The sequence below is a fragment of the Felis catus genome, chromosome B4 (genome assembly GCF_018350175.1).
Source record: "Felis catus isolate Fca126 chromosome B4, F.catus_Fca126_mat1.0, whole genome shotgun sequence".
Taxonomy (NCBI): domain Eukaryota; kingdom Metazoa; phylum Chordata; class Mammalia; order Carnivora; family Felidae; genus Felis; species Felis catus.
The window spans coordinates 71,043,448-71,060,688 of record NC_058374.1 but is presented as its reverse complement, the minus strand read 5'-3'; the positions used below and the strand labels follow the sequence as shown (position 1 = coordinate 71,060,688).

Genomic DNA, 17,241 nt, shown 5'->3' with positions numbered 1-17,241 from the left:
AAAATACCTAGGAATACATTTCATCAAGGACAGGAAGGACCCATATATTGAGAACTACAAAATGTTAATGAAATAAATGGAAGAAGACTCAGATAAGTGGAAAGATGTATTATGCTCCTGGATTAGAAGAATCAGCATTATGTCCATACTACCCAAAGCAATCTACAGATTCAATGCAATCAATATAAAAATTCTAATGTCTGTTATTTTTCAAAGAAACAGAACAATCCTAAAATCTATATGGAACCACAAAAAACTATATAGCTAAAGTGATCTTGAGAAAGAACAAAGCTGAAAGCATCATACTCCCTGATTTCAAACTATATTACAAAGCTACAGTAATAAAGACAATAAGGTATTGTCATAAAAACAGACATACAGATTGATGGAACAGAATAGAGAGCCCAGAAATAAACCCATGCATATATGGTCAATTAATTTATGACAAAAATGGGGAAAAGAAAATCTCTTCCATACATGATGTTGGGAAAGCTTGACTGCCACATGCAAAAGAATGAAACTCAACCCTACCTTGCAATATATCCTAAAGTTAACTGAAAGTGGATTAAAGACCTGAAACCATAAAACTAAAAGAAAACATAGGTGGTAAGCTCCTTGACAGTCTTACTGATATTTTGAATCTGACCCCAAAAGCAAAAGCAACAAAAGCAAAAATAAATCAGTGGAAGTACATCATACTCAAAGCTTCTGCACAGCAATGGAAGCCATCAACAAAATGAAAAGGCAACCGACTAAATAGGAGAAAATATTTGCAAATAATGTATCTGATAACAGGCTAATGTATCTGATAACAGGCTAATATCTAAAATACATAAAGAGCTCATAAGCTCAATAGCAAAAAAATCCTATTTTAAAAATGAAGATGTGAATAGACATCTTTTTACCAAAAAAGACATACAGATTGCCAAGAGGTACATGAAAAGATGCTCAACATCATTCAGGGAAATGCAAATCAAAACTACAATGAATATTACTTTACATATGTTAGAAAGACTATCATGAAAAAGACAAGAAACAACAAGTGTTGGCTAGGATGTGGAGAAAAGGGAACCCTTGTGCACTCTATGAGAATGTTGAGTTTCCCAAAAAAATTAAAAATAGAACTACCACATGATTCAGCAATCTGATTTTTGGGTATTTATCTGAAGAAAACGAAAACACTAATTTGAAAAGATATATGCACCCTTATGTTTACTGCAGCATTATTTACAATAACCAAGAAATGGAAACAGCCTGTGTCCACCAATAGATGGGTAAAGACTTTGTGGTATATACATAAAATGAAATATTAGTCATAAAAAAATAATGAAATCTTGCCATTTGCAACAACATTGATGGGCCTCGAGGGCATTATGCTAAGTGAAGTAAGTTAGAGAGAAAGACAAAAACTATATGATCTCTTTTATATGTGGAATCAAAAAGAAAAAAAAATCAAGCTCATAGATACAGAAAACTGGTGGTTGCCAGAGGCAAAGGGTGGCAAGATAGTGAGAAATGGGTGAAGGGGTTAAAAGGTAAAAATTAAAAAGAAGTGAAACAATGTTAGAGGGAGCTGAAGATTTTTTAAAATTAATTAATTAATTAATTAATTAATTTTAGGGAACTGCGGATTTTAATTATTTCCTGAAGTGAGGCTACAGCAAGACTCATGTTGCCCATTGAGGAGGCTTTGATTTCATATATCGATGGCTCAGATGATAATTTTCCATTCCCCTCCTTGCCTTGGTTAGAGAATCTAGTTAAGTAAATTGATATTTGACAGTATTGAGGGTATACAAAAACAACCCAAGGATGGAATATTGTATATTAATCTATGACTGCAGGAAGGAGGCTTTTCAAAGTAAATCAGGAATTAAATTTCACAAAATGCTGTTTCACTGTGAAAGGAAATAGACAAATTCATCTGCAAGGACATGTCAGACACAGAAAAATTAAAAGTAAATTAAAAATAAATTTTTAAAAAAGGAAATACTCATTTTGATAGCATGAAGAGACATTTCAAATATTGGTGACTTTAAAGGCAACCAACAAACTGAAGGATGAAGAGAAAGGAAATTTCCCCTGAAAACAAATAATTGTACATGTGAATCATTCTGTAGTTAATTTTTCTTATTAACTTGTTTTATTTTTTATGTTTTTAAATTTGCATCCAAAATAGTTAGCATATAGTGCAACAATGATTTCAGGAGTAGATTCCTTAGTGCCCCTTACCCATTTAGCCCATCTCTCCTCCCACAACCCCTCCAGTAACCCTCAGTTTGTTCTCCATATTTATGAGTCTCTTCTGTTTTGTCCCCTTCTCTGGTTTTATATTATTTTTGTTTCCCTTCCCTTCTGTTCATCTGTTTTGTCTCTTAAAGTCCTCATATGAGTGAAGTCATAGGATTTTTGTCTTTCTCTGACTAATTTTACTTAGCATAATACTCTCCAGTTCCATCCACGTAGTTACAAATGGCAAGATTTCAATCTTTTTGATTGCTGAGTAATACTCCATTGTATATATATACCACACCTTCTTTATCCATTCATCCATTTGGGCTCTTTCCATACTTTGGCTATTGTTGATAGTGCTGCTGTAAACATTGGGGTGTCCCTTCGAAACAGCACACCTGAATCCCGTGGATAAATGCCTAGTAGTGCAAATGCTAGGTCATAGGGTAGTTCTATTTTTAGTTTTTTGAGGAACCTCCATACTGTTTTCCAGAATGGCTGCACCAGCTTGCATTCCTGTGTAGTTAATTTAACTTAATAAACTTGTGTGGATAAGCCAACAATATCAATTTATGTAATGTTGTTCTGGACTCAGCTGTCTCTTCAAAAAGTTATTTTCTTTAATAACCAAAATATATGTTTTGTCTGAGAAACTTTATAACATCTGGCTTAAACAGTTATGCATAATAATTTTGTAAGTATATCAAATGCATTCCTTTGCATTTGTCTCAATTGTAGCTATATAAATTTATTTCTCCAATTATTAGACTAATATCTTTCCTGTCATACTTTGAGATCCATAAGGGCAGGGATATTATTGGTTGGTTGGTTGGTTTGCTTGTTTTTATCATTGTATCCTCAGCATCTGACACAATGTCTGGCACATAGTGGGCACTCAATAATTCTTATGAATCAATAAATGAAGAATGGAGCACAATAATATTGATGTAATTCTCTATTAAAGACTACAGCTAAGTTTATTCCTTCTAGATGGAAGTCTTTCTGGAGGCAGAAAGTTGCCGTGCTCATTTATTGCTGCATCCATTCAATCAGCAATTTATTTACATGGCAGACAACACTATTCTAAGCATGGAATACATGATGATAAGAAGAATAGATATAGTTCCTGCCCTGGAGGAGCTCATAATCTGGTAGGTAACTGATTAAAGACTTATCAATTCTCTGTTTCTAATATTTTATGTACAGCTATAATTATATATTTATGGTAGTGCTGTATCAGAGGGCTCTCATAAGCTCTTTTCTTATTTGATCCTCACATATTTGATCTTACATATTTATATACATATATACATACATAACATATATACATATTTGATTCTTACATATTTACATTTGTGTTTCCACTTTAAATTTCAATTTAGTATTTTCAAATTTCCCACAAAATAAGTAGAAATGATTCAATGCAGTTCTTTACACTTAGTAAGACCAGGTTGTGATAAGGTCTAACAGTTTTTTAAAATAGCATTAAAAATTCTTAAGATTAAAATTTTCCTTTCCTAACTTCTTTCAAAGACAATAAAAATAGGCATTTTTGAAACTGAGTATAATTTTATTAAACCTTAAATCTTATTTTATTAAACCTTATTTCAATAAGCATAAAAATCAGGGAGTAGTATTTTTAAACTAGGTTATTTCCTAATCATATTGTCTAAATATAAAATACTTTCTTTAAAAAATTACTGTTGTGTTTATTTTGGCTTATATTTTCTTTTATTGGTTTTTTGTCTCTGGTGAGTATATCACATAGTCATTTATTTTAACCGTTCCTCAAATAGTAAACAATAAGTTGTTTTGAGAGTTATATTCTCTAAGTTGGAATGGCATCATCATTTGCAGCCATTTTCTTCTCCTTCAATGAAATGTAAGGAGGGTTTAGAATTTCTATGACATTTTTTAGATCTTTCTCTAACATAAATGACTCAGTACTCTGAATATCTGTGCTTTATATTTTTAGCCTCATTATTTTGCTGTTTTCTTCTATTCTTATTCCTTATTCTGATGATCCAATTCCAGTCATCCTCATCAGCATAACTCAAGTCTTTTTCTCTTCTAGGAGGTGTTCTAGGAACATTCCAGCAAAACCTCCCTATCTGTAAAACTCATCTATTATGGGATCATGGGTTCCTTTATGATAATGTCTTTTTGTTGCTTATTCAACATTCCACATGTTTTCCCCTAAATGAGATTGCAAATTCACTGAAATCAGGGACTAAGGCAGTATAGCCAAGTGTATCAGAATCATGGATTCTCTAGCTGGATTGCCTTGGGTGACTCCCTGCACTCTCACTATTTCCCTTGGGGCATAAGACAACTGTTCTAAGTAATTTCCTCTTCTAAAATACTCTAAAATAAATGTCTGCTCTTATTTTTTCAATAATAAGTATCATTTACATAGCAATTTACCACAATTTATTGAGTTTAGTCCTGATAATATGTTAAATATGTGTTGTTATCCTCACTTTATAGATGAAGACCCTTTTGCTCAAAGAAGTCAAGAACTTGCATGAGATGATATTGTAAGAGGTAGAACCAAGGCTATTTATCTATATATAGCACAGTACTTTGCATACTGATGGTACTAAATTAGGTGATTGATGAGTTGTCTCATGCTTGAAATCTTTTCCTACTGGGGCTTTCTGTGTAGACAGCTGTTAATTTCTTTGAGTTTCTCCCTGTTCATTTCCTGCAAACTTTCCCTCTTCCCACCTCAAGAATTTTAAGAATAGGAGACGGTTAATTATGTATCAGCTACCATTCGACTATGTCAAATTGAACCCTGAAATTAATTCGAAATTTCCTGCTTGACTTGTAAAGTCGGTCTCTATTCGTTTTATACTTTAAAACTTCATATTCTCTTGATCACCTTTCTGTGACTGCACAGCTGAGTCACTCTTTCATGTTCCCTGCTCCACTGCTTACTTCCTTTCTTCCCCTCAAGCCATTACATCTGTCCTTCCTTACAAAATATGTTTCTTGTTGGTTGAATCTGTTTTTAATTCAAGTCTTCAATCATCCTTCATTGCCTGGAGTACTTACAGCTTGTCCAAAAGCCCATTTGTAATTTTACCCCTTTACTTTAGATTTCTTCTTCTCTTTCTTTTTTTCTTTTAGAAATCTTGTTCTTTGATTTTCACATAGTATTATCTCTTTATCTACTGTTCATTCAAACTTTACTATTTTCCCATGCTGACTATAGCAGAACGAGTTGAAATTTATCTGCTGATAATCACACATATATCACTAATTAAAGTTCACTTATTTAACTATATGTGGATTGAAAAACAACCCAACCTCTGCCTCTTTATCAATCTAAATAAAAAACTAAAAATCTAAAAAAAAATAAAAAATAGGATTCTATTTTGTCTTAAAGATGATGGAATTTCAGGAGAAGGAAAACTTTGGGTAAGATAGAAATTTCTGTGACAACTAAGGTAGACAACATTCCTATAACAAGATAAACATACAGATTTTGGTATAAACGTGTGGCTTGGTGTCCATAAAAGACCTGAGCCCCCCCCCCCCCCACCTCTGTCTCTGTGTTTGTGTAGGGAGCTCAAGACACTGCCTATTTCTGTATCCCAATTACTTTTTTCTCATAGCAGCATTCACAGTGGCTGTTTTGATTCAAAAGGATTAAACTTCTTTCTTGAGTTTTCCCTCTCAGGGTTTGGTTATCAGACCTAGGGCCTAAAGGGCAAACCTCCACATTCTCACATTCGAAATCAAATGTCTAATTTCAGGTTCCCAATAACAATATAAATTATACATTACCCCTGGGAAGATGCAAGACTATCAGTATTACTTAATTCTACCGAAGTTGTTATCAGGGTCTGCACTAGCTTGTCCCGCTTCTTGATTTTAAGGGATCCCAATTTGGCAACTCTTATGGTCTTGTGTTGATAAAACTCTACCATGCTTATAAATCAGCTCAAGGGAGTCTAACATATCTGGAGTTTGAATGCCTGTATCAAGAATTGCCTTATTATTCTTTATTCTCTGAAGGTATCATTCAGTCAAGGGTTTCTGAAGTTTCATACCATACTCTTGCTATGAGACAAATTCTACCCCTGGGCTGAACATATAGGGGGCTCTAGCTCACAGACTCCTCAACTCAATAATACACACTATTTATACTGTTGATTACTTATGCCCATTGCTCCAAGCATTCTAGTGGGGATCTGAGATCTTGCTGCTAAGCACAGTTGGCTGGCGTTTCTGCTGTTGTGTTGCCCAGAATCTTTAATTTTTGGTTTCAGTCTTTCAAATCTTCCCAGATGCCTGACCTACCTGATTTCTAATCGGGGTTCGAGGTACTTGCCAACTGAAGCCTGCCTTTGTTAATTTTCTTAACTTGAATCTTTGCCTACTTAGATCTTCTTTAGTCACAGCCTTCAAATTTACTCTCTTATAGTTGAATTCCTCATTCTGCCCCTCTGGCCTCCATCCTTTTTTGTTTCAGTCTAAGTTCTGGTGACATACCCTGGTCAGTCATTCTATAACTTGCACATTATGTGTGAGGGAAGTAATATTTTTTTTTTCCTCAATGCACAGCCTTTGTAATTTAATAAAATATAACATTGAGTAGTAAATCAGAAGAATGTGCCCACATATCAACATACTTGTTAAGTGAATTAACACATTAAGTTATCCACAATTATTAAATGATAGTCTAATTATTAAACTTTTCATTCAATAAACAAATCAGAATGGTTTAATTAGTCTCACTACATTATTACCTTAGGCTCAAGGTCTTCAGCAGCTCTTGCTAAAAGCTGATTTATTTTTAGTTATAAATTTAAGAGTGCAAGCTATAATAATTTCCAGTACAATGATGAAGCAATTGCTTCTCTTTACAAAAAGAAAATCTCTGGCAGAGAGTTAACTTATTTATGGGTATGAAGAAATCAACATGAAAAATAATACAAAGAAGATGGTTTAAGAAATGTTCATTGGATAAATGAATGAATGGTTGAACTAACCATACTGCTTATTTTTTTGTGACATATTTTGGACATGATTGTTTCATTTACTCATATTGGTAGCATTCTTATCATGTTAGGAAGTCTAACATATCTGGAGTTTGGATTCTTATATGAAAAATTCCCTTAGTATTCTTTATTTTTTCAAAGTATCATTCAGTCAAGGGTATCTAAAGTTTCCCACCAGGCTCTTATCTGGTTTCTTTCCACAAAAGTTATGCTGGAGGTGAATTATTGGCCAATTGATAACATAGAAGTTTTAAAAACTTATACCTGATTGGAATGTCATGTTCAGTGTTTGACTTCCTAGAAGAGTTCCAAGGTATTTTTCCCATTGAGTATGTTTTCTGCTTTTTCTGTTGGTAGCGCTAGTAAATTCAAATATGCATTATTTGGTATCAGACATAAATAGCAATGCATTGCCATTATAAAGCTTGTAAATGGTATATAAAAATGTTTTTCTATACTGAGACTTTTTAATAGGACATTCATGCTAGAGAGGCATTGTAGTATTTAGCACTGAAGTCCAAGGAAATTAGCTGGTGCCATATCATGTATTAGACACAATAATGCTCAGTTGCCGGTAACTGAAACCCAAAATAACAATTGTTCCAACAAAAGAACAATTTATTTACTTCTCAAGTAAAATTCCAAAATGGACAGTGCAATGCTGCAGGGGAGATCTGCTCCACAAAGTCCTCAAGAACTGGATTCCTTCTATGTTGTTCTATAATACATAGATTTCTTTAAATTTTTTTAAAGTTTATTCATTTTTGAGAGAGAGAGACAGAGCATGAGCAGAGGAGAGGCAGAGAGAGAGAGAGGTAGACACAGAATCTGAAGCAGGCTCCAGGCTCTGAGCTGTCAGCACAGAGCCCGACAAGGGGCTCAAACTCACCAACCGAGATCATTACCTGAGCCGAAGTTGGATGCTCAACCGACTGAGCCACCCAGGCGCCCCTGTAATACATAGATTTCTATTCACAAGGTCTACTCATGGTCCAAATTGGTTGCTCCATCCACATTTTAAAAGAGAGGAAGGGAAAAATGAAACTAGAAAGAAGCAAATGGTGTAGGCCAGCTATTTTGTGGGGGCCAGCTTTTTTTAATGCTTTTTTAAAAAAACGTTTTTATTTATTTTTTGGGAGAGAGAGATGGAGCACGAGCAGGGGAGGGGCACAGAGAGAGGGAGTCACAGAATCCAAAGCAGGTTCCAGGCTCCCAGCTGTCAGCTTAGAGCCCGATGTGGGGCTTGAACCCATGAACTGTGAGATCCATGACCTGAGCTGAAGTCGGATGCTTAATTGACTGTGTCACCCAGGCACCCCATGGAGGGCAGCTATTTTAAAGAAAAATTTTGCTTACATGTTATTAACTAGAATTCAGTCATATGCCACTTAAGCTACAAGGGAGATGAGGCATCCATGAATCTGACTAAAATGTCAGAAGTTCTTTAATTATGGAAGAAGAGGAGGACTTTTGAAGGGCAGTAAGGATTCTCTACCACCATATGTGAGTTATTTCAGGTTAAGGAAGCTCTGAAAACAAAGATTGAAATATTTAATTACTTTGATTGGTCACTGGAGAATACCAGCCTTTGAAATTTTTAATATATAAATCACAACGTGTTATATATTACAACCTAATATGCATTTGGTCAGTTTTACAATTGAAATACATTGGAATAAGGCATAGAAAAAATAAGTAAGTCATAAGAGTGTGTAACATTAGTCATAACTTCTAATTGTCTATTAACCAAACTGGGTCAAGTGTAAAGAACATGAATTGCTCAAAATTATCAGAGATTAAAATAAATCTCCTTAGTAAAATGGCATTTCTCTACTCCTACATTATTGCTTTGAGTGTGGCTGAAATAAAGAGACGAGGGAACTTGACTGAAACAAATTGGATGAATTAGAAATCCTGATGAACATCATATAACAAAAAGTTGGGGCTAGTTGTGCTAGCTCAATGAGAATGGGAATGCATAAACATGTGGCAGAATAAATCTTTTCAATAAATACTGAATGTAACAAGGTTAGATACTGCATTTCTTTGATATTTGCATGTTGCACATGAAATAATTTAAATTGAAGAACAAATGTTTAGAAATTTATGTTCTATGTAATTTTAAAGAGAATATCAATTCAAGAATATTCCATTTGAACAACAAATGTTGTTAAAATGTCGATACTACCCAAAGCAATCTACATATTCAATGCAATCCCTATCAAAATAACTTCTTCACAGAGTTACAACAAATAATCCTAAAATTTGTATGGAGCCAGAAAAGACCCTGAATAGCCAAAGCAATCTTGAAAAAGAAAGCCAAAGCAGGAGGCTTCACAATCCCAGACTTCAAGCTATACTACAAAACTGTAACCATCAAGACAGTATGGTACTGGCACAAGAACAGATACTCAGATCAATGGAACAGAATAGAGAACCCAGAAATGGACCCACAAACGTATGGCCAACTAATCTTTGACAAAGCAGGAAAGAATATCCAAGGGAATAAACATAGTCTCTTCAGCAAGTGGTGCTGGGAAAACTGGACAGAGACATGCAGACGAATGAACCTGGATCACTTTCTTACACCATACACAAAAATAAACTCAAAATGGGTGAAAGACCTAAATGTAAGACAGGAAGCCATCAAAATCCTCGAGGAAAAAGTAGGCAAAAACCTCTTTGACCTTGGCCGCAGCAACTTCTACTCAGCACGACTCTGGAGGCAAGGGAAACAAAAGCAAAAATGAACTACTGGGACCTCATCAAAATAAAAAGCTTCTGCACAGTGAAGGAAACAATCAGCAAAACTAAAAGACAACCGACGGAATGGGAGAAGATATTTGCAAATGACATATCAGATAAAGGGTTAGTATTCAAAGTCTATAGAGAACTAATCAAACTGAACACCCAAAAAACAAATAATCCAGTGAAGAAATGGGCAAAAGACATGAATAGACACTTCTCCAAAGAAGACACCCAGGTGGCCAACCGACACATGAAAAAATGCTGAACATCACTCATCATCAGGGAAATACAAATCAAAACCACAATGAGATACCACATTACATCTGTCAGAATGGCTAACATGAACAACTCAGGCAACAACAGATGTTGGTGAGGATGCAGAGAAAGAGGATCTCTTTTGCATTGTTGGTGGGAATGCAAGCTGGTGCAGCCATTCTGGAAAACAGTATGGAGGTTCCTCAAAAAACTAAAAATAGAACTACCCTACGACTCAGCATTTGCACTACTAGGCATTTATCCATGGGATACAGGTGTGCTGTTTCAAAGAGACACACGTACTCCCATGTTTATAGCAGCACTATCAACAATAGCCAAAGTATGGAAAGAGCCCAAATGTCCATCGATGGATGAATGGATAAAGAAGGTATGGTATATATATACAATGGAGTATTACTCAGCAATCAAAAAGAATGAAATCTTGCCATTTGCAACTACGTGGATGGAACTGGAGGGTATTATGCTAAGTGAAATTAGTCAGAGAAAGACAAAAATCCTATGACTTCACTCATATGAGGACTTTAAGAGACAAAACAGATGAACAGAAGGGAAGGGAAACAAAAATGATATAAAACCAGGGAAGGGGACAAAACAGAAGAGACTCATAAATATGGAGAACAAACTGAGGGTTACTGGGGGGGTTGTGGGAGGAGGAATGGGCTAAATGGGTAAGGGGCACTAAGGAATCTACTCCTGAAATCATTGTTGCACTATATGCTAACTAATTTGGATGTAACTTAAAAAAAAAAGAATATTTCGTTTGGTGATCTTTTGCTGCATTAATTATATCACTTGTTTCCACAATTTTCTCCCTTTTTGCACCTGCATTTGCAAGATATGAGAAATATGCTATGCTCTCTGCCTTCCCCCAACCCTGGAAACACTCTGACCAATATATACTTTACTTTGTGAAGGAAGCTTAGAGTTTTTTTAGTGCTCTTATACTTGAAAAGATTGAATTCTCTAAGGTGACTTTCAAGCAGATGTCATTTATTAAATAGTTATGTTTCCTCATTAATCTTAGCATTTTTCTCATCAGTTCTGCTATGAAAATGTAGCCAAAACAAAACTTTGGGGACAGTCTGAGGCATGTACTGCCCACTCCTTTCCTTTCTTTGCTTCTGGAAGCAGATGTGTTTTAATACAGGGGGGTGATGGGTGGGGGGGAATGATGATACAAAGAGGACTTTCTTGGTCTCCTCTTCCATAGAGTTTATAGTATCTATATGTGTTTTGTAGTACACAAGTATTATCTCTTGGCTATTAACATTCTGTGCAATAAAATTAGCATTCTTTTCTCTTTTAAATTAGAAGTTTAAATAAGTTGGAATTTATTCGTCCTTCTCTTCATCTTCCTTTGGCTTACTAGGGTAACAGGATGTAGACATTTAAGAGCAATGTGCTGACAAAGCCAAGAGAATGCATTTCCTTTACACTTAGTGGGAAAAAAAATCTCCAAAACAGTAAAATATAAAAAGGATAAATTTAGGGGCCACCTGTCTGGCTCAGTCAGAAGAGCATGCAACTCTTGATCGCAGGGTTGTGAGTTTGAGCCCCGCATTGGGTATAGAGATTACTTACATAAATAAACTTAAAAAAAAAAAAAAAGATTTAGAAAAGTGAAGAGCAGGAGTGGCCTGAGGTTGTGTGGGCCCTGAGGGTTATTTAATATGGGAGGAACACTTCTTTAAGAATCAGAGTGCAAACTATCTTTACAACCCTAAAACAAATGACCATGTGATCACGTTGATAGGGTCCGTCCTGGGGTTTTGGAGGTGGCCTGTGCATGTGAGAGGACCCACAGCTTCTATAGCTTCATGGTAAGTGTGCCTCTGGTTCATCTACAGTACGGTTTCAGATGTACTTTTTGGGGTTTTTGCTATTGATTTGTGTTACACTTCACTGGATCCCCCATTTTTACTAAATGGACTTTCTACAGCCAAGCATTGGATTTGTTATATCATAGAAAAGAAGTTGGGCAGTATGGCCCTGGCCTCAGACTATTTCTGTGGAGCCTGTGTCAGTCCATGTGCCAGAACCACGAAGCTGCCTTTTTGTTTTCTCTCTAACAAGAGATCAGAAGGTCTCTTTCTGGGGAGGGAAATGATTAATGAAGAACATTCATCTTGTAAAGAAACATCTTAAATAGTGTCCGTTCACCCTATACATATCGATTATTCTTTCAAGGAGAAATCCAAATGCCATGACTATAAGCTGTGCATAGCATCTGTGAACTCCTCATAAGCTCAGTTAGGAAATACAAAGTTGGGTGTGTTTGTGTGTGTGAATATATATGATAATCTTCTCAGTTTGGCAGGCAATTATTTTTACTTAAAAAACAAGTAATTTCTTGGCATTTTATACTTACAGGTTATTAATATACATAGTTTATGAAGTGTTAAGATTAGTTTTTAGCTAACACACTCATAATTCTATTTAAAATAAATCGTTTACCTCTTTAATGGAGACATTTTTGGAAGTGACATGTTTATTCCTACATTATTGAAATATATATTTTCAGAATTTCATATGGAATTTGGTTTATAAATTCATTGTGTGTGTGAATACATGTTAATACATACATGTGAATACATACATATACATACAGACACAAACACACATACACATGCATACATACACATACATTTTGTCTCTTGCATGGCCTATGTGAATAAAATTACAAAATTCTACTATGGTTATATTTATTTATGTGGGAGGATAAAAGAATAAAAGAAATGAAAGGAAATAGCCTATGCATGGATAGGAAGACTCGGTATTATCAGGAGGTCATTTATGTGCACACTCATCTGTAGCTAAGTACAATTCAATTGCTTTTGAAGTGTTGTGCTTAGGAACTTGAAGATTAAAAAGGGATTTTAAAGTACATTTATGAAAAAATCATGCAAAAATAGCCAGGAAATTTTTCAAAAGAAGAACAAGGACCAGAGACTTTATCTTATTTTTTTTTTAAGTTAATATCAGACTTCAGCAACTAACTAACTTCAGCAATTAATGTGTATTATGTAATTAGGTATGTAGTGTACTGATGTACACAAGTCAATAGGAAATAAGCCCAAGTATTTATTATGATTTAGTATATCAGCACAGTGGCATATAAAATCACCGGGCGGTGTTAGGAAATAAAAATAGCATTTATTGGGCACTCACTATGTACCCGGTGCTGCTCCAATCACTTGACATCTATCATTTAATCCTAACCTCGCAATAACCTTATGAGTTTGTATTAGTCCTGATTTATAGATGTAGGATGTAAGACTTAGAGAAATTAAATAATTTGCCAGTGATCATACAGGTGGTAAGTGAGAAGTGGGTTTTAGATCTAGGCAATCTGGCTTCCAGCCCAATCTCTTAACGAGTATGCGTTACTGCCCACAGTGCCCCTTGCCAATGATACATGCTAGTTATTTTAGAGCATTGTCAGTATAACAGGCAAAACAGTTTTTAAGTATTTTTTCACTTTCTAAATTGCATTCTTTAATTACCAAGGAGAATGAACTTGTAAAATATTGCATATATAGATGTCTTTTTTTTTTTTTTTTGGTAAACTACCTACTCCCACTGTTATGTTCAACTTTTACTTTTTGATTTATAAGAATTCTTCACATACTAAGGATATTACTCTTTATCATATATATGGTTGCAGCCACACTCAAATTCAAAAATGACAAACCATACTTTGCCTCTATATTACTAATTATACTGTTTTCACCTTTCCTGAAACGTACTTTCCCTGCATAACCCCTGCTCTTCATGATCTCAGTTTAAACATACCTCACAGTAAGGCCTTACCTGAAACCCGGGACTAAGTTAGAACTCCCTCTTCCAGGTAACCAAAATACCCTGTACCTCCTCTTGTAAACATGAATCATATTTATATTTACTTATCCAAAGTTTATCCACTCTAAGAGTGGATATTCTGCTTATATTCTGCTTATATTTACCTGTGAAATGTTTTTCTTTCATAATTTTCTTGTTCCTGATATGGCCTTTTCTTCCCACTCCCTTCAATGTTTCTTGTAAGGCTGGTTTAGTGGTGGTGAACTCCTTTAACTTGTTTGTCTGGGAAACTCTATCTGTCCATTCTGAATGACAGGGTTGCTGAGTAGAGTAATCTTGGTTGCAAGTTTTTTTTTTCCTTCCAGTACTTTGACTCTATCATGCCCCTCCCTTCTGGCCTGCAGAGTTTCTGCTGAAAAAATCAGCTGGTAGCCTTATGGGGTTTCCCTTATATGCAATGATTTTCTTTCCTTTTGCTGCTTTTAAAACTCTACCTCTACTTTTTGGCATTTTAATTATTATGTGTCTTGGTGTAGACCTCATTGGGTTAATTTTGTTGGGGCCTCTTTGTTTCCTGGACCTGGATCTCTGTTTCTTTACCCAGATTAGGGAAGTTTTCAGTTATTATTTCTTCAAATAAATTTTCTACTCCCCTCTCTCTCTCTTCTTCATCCGGGATCCCTATAATGGGAATATAATTATGCTTGCTGATGTTCTTGAGTTCCATTAACCTATTCTCATTTTTTATTATTCTTTTTTTCCATTCAGCTTGGTTGCTTTCCACTACTGTGTCTTCCAGCTCACTGATCTATTATTCTGCTTCCTCTAATCTATTATTGATTCCCTCTGGCCATTTATTTTATTTTTTAAAGGTATTTCTTTAAATTCAAGTTAGTTAACATACAGTGTAGTATTGGTTTCAGGAGAAGAATCCAATGATTCATAACTTATATATAACACCCAGTCATCATCCCAACAAGTACCCTCCTTAATGCCCATCACATTTGGCCTATCCCCCCACCCACCTCTTCTCCAGCAAACCCCAGTTTGTTTTCTGTATTTAAGAGCCTCTTGGGGCACCTGGGTGGTTCAGTCAGTTGAGCGTCCGACTCTTGATTTTGACTCAGGTCATGATCCTAGGGTCATGGGATTAAGCCCCATGTCTGGCTCCACACTGAGCATGGAGCCTGCTTAGGATTCTTTCTCTTTCCTTCTGCCCCTCTCCTCTCTCTCTCTCTCTCTAAAATAAAAAAAAAAAAAATTAAGTCTTTTCTGGTTTCCATTATCTCTGCTTTTATTTTATTTTTCCTTCCCCTCTCCTATGTTCGTCTCTTTTATTTCTTAAATTCCACAAATGAGTGAAATCATATGATATTTTTCTTTCCCTGACTGACTTATTTCACTCAGCATAATACACTCTAGTTCCATCTACACTGTCGCAAAATGGCAAGACTTCATTCTTTTTGATCAAGTAATATTCCATTATATATGTATACCACATCTTCTTAATCCATTCATCAATCGATGGACATTTGGGCTCTTTCCGTAATTTGGCTATCATTGATAGTGCTGCTATAAACATTGAGGTGCATGTGCCCCTTCGAATCATCATTTTTGTATTCTTTGCATAAATACCTAGTGGTGGTCATAGGGTAATTCTGTTTTTAATTTTTTGAGGAACCTCCATTTTGTTTTCCAGAGCGGCTGCACCAGCTTGCATTCCCATCAACAGTGCAAAAGTGTTCCCCTTTCTCTGCATCCTTGCCAACATCTGTTGTTTCCCAAGTTGTTAATTTTAGCCGTTCTGACAGGTGTGAGGTGGTATCTCATTGTGGTTTTGATTTACAATCAACAAAACTAAAAGGCAACCCATGGAATGGGAGGAGATATTTGCAAATGACATATCAGATAAAGAGTATCCCTCCAGTGCATTTTTAATTTCAGTTATTGAATTCTTTGTCTCATTGATTCCCTTCTTTTTTTACATTTTCTTGTGTTTTTTTCACCATGATCTCAATTATGTTTTTATTTTTTTTCACAACTTTGTTTTTAAAACTGAAGAGGAAAAAGGAGAAAATTAACATTATTAGTTGCATATGAGCAATGAAAATATTTTTACACACAATTTTCTATATTTTCCAAATTATCTATAATTTATTCATTTATTTTTACTCTAACTTTAAATCTTTATATATTTTTACTTAAATTTAAAGACATTTTATTAAATTTATAGAGAAATCTAGCTTCAAAAATCAATTGGAACCAAAAGGCTTATAATGAAAAACAGAAGTCTGGTCTCAACTCCTCTCCAATTTCATTCCCTAAGACAACTGTTTTTTGTGGGTTTTTAAAATTTTTTTTAAATTTTAATAAATTTTAATTACACAAACATCTACATGAGACACTTATTTTTTAAATCAGAGTTCCTATTCTGTGCCTCATCTGTGGTAAACATAACTTTTGTAGTTATTTTTAAATATTTTTCAAAGTAGCCATTTGTTTATTTATTTATTTATTTATTTATTTATTCTTTTAATTTCAGGAATAGAGTTTAGTGATTGATCACTTACATATAACACCCCAGTGCCCATCCCAACAAGTGTCCTCCTTAATGCCCCTCACCCATTTAGCCCATCCCCCTACCCAACACCCTGCCAGCAACCCTCAGTTTGTTCTCTGTATTTAAGAGTCTCTTACGGTTTGTCTCCCTCTCTGTCTTTATATTATTTTTGCTTCCCTTCCCTTTATGTTCATCTTTTTTACATTTTCTATCTCTTTGTGGGAGCTCTCACTGAGATCCTCCACTCTTTTCTCAAGTGATAAGTGTCTTTATGACTACTGCTTTGAATTTTTTGTGAGGCATCTTGCTTATCTCCGTTTCATTTAGCTCTTTTGCTGCAGTTTTGTTCTATTCTTTCATTTGGGACATATTCCTTTGTCTCCTCGTTTTGCCTAACTCTTTGTTTCTATGTGTTAGGAAAATCAGCTACATCTCCTGCTCTTGAAAGTAGTAGCCTTTTGAAGAAGAGGTCTTGTGGTGCCCTGTAGAACAATGGCCTTTGTTCACCAGAGCCAGGTACTTTAGAGGTGTCTCCTATGTGTGTTGCATGTACCCTACTGTTGTGACTGAGCCTCATTTGCCTTTGTCCAATTGGCCGCAGTGTCCCACTTTGCCTGT

General features: G+C 35.2%; 1 long non-coding RNA gene across 1 annotated transcript in view; it reads right to left on the bottom strand.

Moving 5' to 3' along the window:
* LOC111561353 overlaps positions 1–14,418 on the bottom strand; it is a 37,191-nt gene extending 22,773 nt beyond the window's left edge. Inside the window, exon 1 of the long non-coding RNA XR_002743865.2 lies at positions 14,228–14,418. This is a non-coding gene — a long non-coding RNA (uncharacterized LOC111561353). The remainder of the gene's footprint in view (positions 1–14,227) is intronic.
* Between the last annotated feature and the right edge of the window lie 2,823 nt (positions 14,419–17,241).